Here is a 5,665-nt window from a genome sequence, read left to right on the forward strand (position 1 = left end):
ATAAACACGATTAGTCATCGCTTCTAATTTGACAGGCACGAGTTCTAAGCCTGGCACTTGCAGTCCAAACAAATTATATACGGACTAAAACTAATTAAATAAAATTCGATTATTTCCAAAGACCACTGATGAAGAGTACTTGGCAATACTCGAAACAGCGTTGTATGGTCATCCGAACTTCAATAAAATTAAAAAAAATAAATTTTTGTGTTTGTACTTTATTTCTTTCTTTGCTATTCGAAAAACTCCTCTATATTTAGTTTAGTTATATTTATTTGTGTAATCACTACATTTATTTTAACTTATTCATTGTACAATTTTATTCTATTAGTATGTACTAATTGTTTCTTATTTTTATTGTTTCTTATTTCAATGTTTCCATTGTTTTCTATACTTTCTATTCTATAGGGACCCGTGTATTGACTATCTAGCTTATGACCTACTTCATTCCTAAGTAGTACTTTATCTCCTATTTTTAATTCTAATTGTTCACTATTTCTATCATAGAGCAACTTCTGTTTTAATTTAGACTTATCTAAAAGTGTTTTGGCTCTAGTGTGCGCTATTTCTAATCTATATTTAATTTCTTTACTATAGTCATCTACATTATATAATGGACTTATGTTACTAATCGTATTGAATTTATTGAAACATTTAGGAATTTTTCCAAAAATAAGCTCGTATGGACAATATCCATGCACCACTGATGGTGTTGTATTAAAACAATATGTGAAGTATTTCAACCATATATCCCAGTCGTTTTTATCGACTGATATGTATGAACGTACATATTCATTAAATGTTCGGTGACTGCGTTCTACAGTTCCGAGTGTTTGGTGGTGATGAGCTGTTGATGTTATATTTTTGATTTTTAAGTATTTGCATATATCCGTTATTAAAGAATTTTTGTACTCTGTACCCATGTCCGTAATGAACGTCTTCATTGGACCGTACAAAAGTATAAAATTTCAAAAATTGCCTTGGCTACAGTATTTGCACTTTTATTTGGTATTGGTATAGTTACTAAGTATTTTGTTAAATCACATATAAGTGTGACAGCATACTCATTGCCATTCTCAGTTTTAGGTAATGGACCAATGGTATCTACCAATACTGTGTCAAAAGAGCCTGTTGGCGTATCAGTTATTGTCATTGGTATTTTTGTATGATTATTAATTTTAGATTTTTGACATTTCTGACATGATTTGACATATCTTGATATATCTTTGGTCATGTTTGGCCAATAGAAATGTCTTTTAATTTTTTGTAACGTTTTTGTTATTCCGCAGTGTTCACCTTCCACTGGGTCATCATGGTAATTTTTTAAAGTTTTTCTTATTTCTTCCTCTTTAACCAGTTTGGTCACCTTTGGCAGTAGCGCTACTGTTAAATTTTTCAATAATTTATTGCCCTTGGCCTTAAATTCATTTACTGAGACAAATTCGAAAATTTTCTCATTAGGTGCCATTTGTACTTTGTTGATGCGATGTTTGCAGGTTAATTTCTCTAACCTTGGGAATAATTGTCCTAAATCAATTTTCCCATTGACAAACAGATCATCAATTATTATTTTTTCAATAATTTTATTTCCACGTTTTAAATAACAGTGGTTAGAAGTCAATTTCCATTTTATTTGTTTTCTGACGTCAGTACTATTAATGACTTCGTATATATGGGACTTTTCGTACTTTAATTGTTGGTCGAGGGTATTTATTTCTTTATTTTGTTTGGTGGTTGATCTAGTTCTCATTTTGAGAATCTTTATAGATTTTTCATTCATATCCTTAAAATCGTCTATCGTAATTCTCGATAGAGCATCGGCAATATAATTTTCTTTGCCTCTGAGATACTCCACTGTGAAATCGTATTCTTCGAGATCTAATCTCATTCTAGTTAGTTTTGAACTTGGGTTTTTCATTGAGAAAAGGTAGGTTAATGGGCGATGGTCAGTCTTAATTAAGAAATGTGTACCATATATATATGGTCTAAAATGTGTTATAGCCCAATGAATTGCAGTAAGTTCTTGTTCAATGGTTGACTTGTTACTTTCTCCTTGAGTAAAAGTCTTTGAAGCGTAGGAGACTGGAAGTTGTCTACCATCATGCTCTTGGCTGAGTACTGCACCACAAGCATGCTTGCTTGCATCAGTAGTGATACAGAATGGTTTTTTAAAATCTGGATACTGTAAAATAGTTGGATTCATAAGTTCATTTTTTAGATAATCAAACGCTTTTTGGCAATCTTGAGTCCATTGAAATGGAACTTTCTTTTTGGTTAATCTCGTTATGTGTCGGGAATAGTCAGAGAAATTTTTTATGAATCTTCTATAATAGTTACAAAAAGCAACAAATCGTCGTGCTCCATCAGCATCAGTCGGTACTGGGTAATCTCTGATTGCTGTGTATTTATTGTCATCCGGAAGGATGCCTTTGTTAGTGCATTTATGACCGAGATATGTAACCTCATGCATAAAAAATGTGCATTTGTCAGGATGTAGTTTAAGATTGTACTTCCGACATAGCTCAAAAACATCTGTCAAATTTTTAAACATATGTCTTTCAGAACATCCGAGTACAACTAAATCATCCATATATAAAAATGCTTGAGATGGTGTTAAGCCAGAAAACGCAAGAGTCATCATGCGTTGAAAAGAATTTGGAGCAATTTTCAATCCATACGGGAGTCGTTTAAAACGATAAGAGCCATTTTCCGTAGAGAAGGATGTAATATCTCTTGAAGATTCGTGTAGCTCTATTTGATGGAATCCAGACATTAGGTCAAGGCATGAAAAATATTTAGCTCTTCCCAATTGATCAAGAATGTCTTCTATTCTTGGAAGAGGAAATTTGTCTGCAATCAATTTTTTATTTATTTGACGGTAATCCACTACTAACCGCCATCTTTTCTCATTTGAACCGGGTAATGACTTTTTGGGTACTAATAACAAAGGACTATTGTAGTTTGACATTGATGGTTCTACTATGTCATCATCTACCAATTTCTTTGCTTGTTTTTCGACTTCTGCTTTGTGGGTATGTGGTATTCTATAGTTTTTTATGTAGCTTGGTGTTTTATCACTTAACCTTAAATGCTGTTTGTAGAAATTATTTACAGAAATTTGTTCATTTTCTAAACCGAATATGTCACTGTAATTTGTACAAAGTGTTGTTAACTTGTCGCTAAATTTATTAGGAAAATTTTTGGATAATCTATTTATGATTTCTTTAGTTCTATGGTATGAAGTATCTTTTGGTTGTATTATATCATAATTTGATATTTTTTCAGTTTTTATATTTTTAGCTTTTAAAGCTGTAACTGAACTATTCGTGTTGAGTATCCTTATAAACGCATTATTACCTTGAACTATAGTGTTTGCAATAAACACACCAGGTTGTAATTCTTGGTTTGGTACCAATAAATCTTCCTGCTCTGCGCTGAGGTATACTCTCCTAATTACTTGAGATCTTGCTGGTAACATGATAAAATCATTGTCACAAGTGTTTTTAATTGGTATGGCAATATGCTGTGGAAAACATTTTGGTCGTAAAACGAGCCATTCTTTATTTTGCATGAAATCGAGTTTACAATTAAATTCTCTTAGAAAGTCCATGCCGATAATTCCATCGCATGGTATAGGAAAATCATCTTGTACTGCATAAAATTTATGTGTTACTAGAATATTTTCAATTCTAAGATCTAATTGTGTAAGACCCAATGATTGGATCGAACCTTGGCCTATACCGCTGAGGGTTGTTACCTCAAATTTATTTACTTCATATTTATCTACATTTGCGATTTTTAGTAGAGACACGTCTGCTCCCGTATCTACTAATAGGGTTAGTAATTTATTAGTGGCATTATTAAAAAAATTAACAAACACGCCCAGGTTAAGGTTTAAGCTATATATTGTGTTATGTTTTAATCTCTCAGAGGCTGGTTCAGGTTTTCCGAACCAATATTGTTTTGGTTAGTACCATTATTAGTACTAGTTATTCTAACATTATGTTGGATCCTGCGGTTATTTCCGCGTCCTCGCTGATTTCCATATTGATTAGAGTTATTGTATTGTCTCTGCCTATTGTAGTTATTATTTCGGTAGTATCCTCTACCTCTAAAATTTCCATTCACGCGATTGTTTTCGCGACAATTATTTGTATTTTGTCGCTGTGTAAATAGAACAGTGTCTGTCCGGCCAGTAGCATCCGTGCAGCTTTCTACAAATTTTTGTACCTCATCGTTCAAATTATTGAATTGGCCTGACTTCGTAATTAGTTTGACTTCAGGAAGTGTACAATTTTTAACCATTGCATCTACAGATGCCTTAGTTGAATATTGTATAGCTATTTTTGGTGGTATCCCATCCGAAATGTAAGCACCTTGAATTGCTTTAGTTAATTGCTCAACTTCTTTAGTATATTGGTTGGCAGTTTTGTTCTTCTGTTGGAGATTCATTAATTTAGCAGTTAAGACTGCAACCGATTCTCCTTTGATATTTGTTTTTAAAGTATTTATTATGGCTAATATCGAGTTTTCGGTGGTTATTATTTGCCTAGCTGTACCTTTTAATTTAGTTTTTATTAAAGTAACTGTCAATCTTTCATGTTCTCCTTTCAACTCATCGACCATTTCGATACCGTCAAGGAAACTTTGTAGATTGGAAGCAGTTCCGTCATACTCAGGAATGAGTCGTGACGCTGTACTAATAAATTGGTCAGCTGATTGTGCCATAATTGTAACGTGGTATTTTTCTATTTCTGATGAATTTTCAATTTCGCTATTTGCTTCTTCAATTGGTATTAATATGTCACTATCTTCTGTGACAAACAGTCTATGTACATCTAGCTGTATTGGTTCATCTAAGTTATGTGGAATTTTTTCCTCTATTTTATATTTAGAATAAATGTTGATTAACCTGTCTCTGGTTTCCCAAAATACAGAGTTAACAATTCTTTTATGGCTTTCTGTTAATCTATGGCTATAGTTAATATATATAGTTCTGATATTCTCTAAACTATTAACTAAGGTCAATAAGTGTTTTCTCAGAGTTTCTGATCTGATAAACGTATTTTTGTTTATACACTTGTATGCCTTGTTGAAATTTTCTTTTTCTGTTCTTAGAAATTCTTCGATTTGAGACCATTTATCCATAAGAGTTAAAGAATTTTGTTGATTGATTTAATGAAAAATTTTTCTAACTATTTCATTCGCATAGTTAATTATTTTATTATGTTTCTTCAAATGATTGTCTAATTTCTGTTTAGTTTTGCAGCTTTTGCCACATACAAAACAGTTAAAAGTTTTAATTTTGACGAATCTAAGTAATTTTAGAATATTTTGAGAAATGTTGATTTACGTGCTGCCTATCTAATTATTTATATTTTTTCTAATACAGTAGCGATATTTGCAGTTTTTACAAAATTTTTCTTAAGGGATCTACGATGAGCCTTATACAGTTTAAGAGCTAAGTTTGCACTAAGCAAAATAATTATTATTACGAAAAATTTTGTTGGGTCGTAAGATTCTTTTTTATCAACTTCTATTTCGTTTACTACGTTAGCTACAGGTTTATTTATTTTCGATTGAGGACTCCCCATTGTAAAATAAGAAACAACAGTGAAAAAGAATATCAATAGTAGAGAGAGACAAGGAAAAAAAAAATCAAAGA

Source organism: Teleopsis dalmanni, chromosome 1 (genome assembly GCF_002237135.1).
Source record: "Teleopsis dalmanni isolate 2A chromosome 1, ASM223713v2, whole genome shotgun sequence".
Lineage (NCBI taxonomy): Eukaryota > Metazoa > Arthropoda > Insecta > Diptera > Diopsidae > Teleopsis > Teleopsis dalmanni.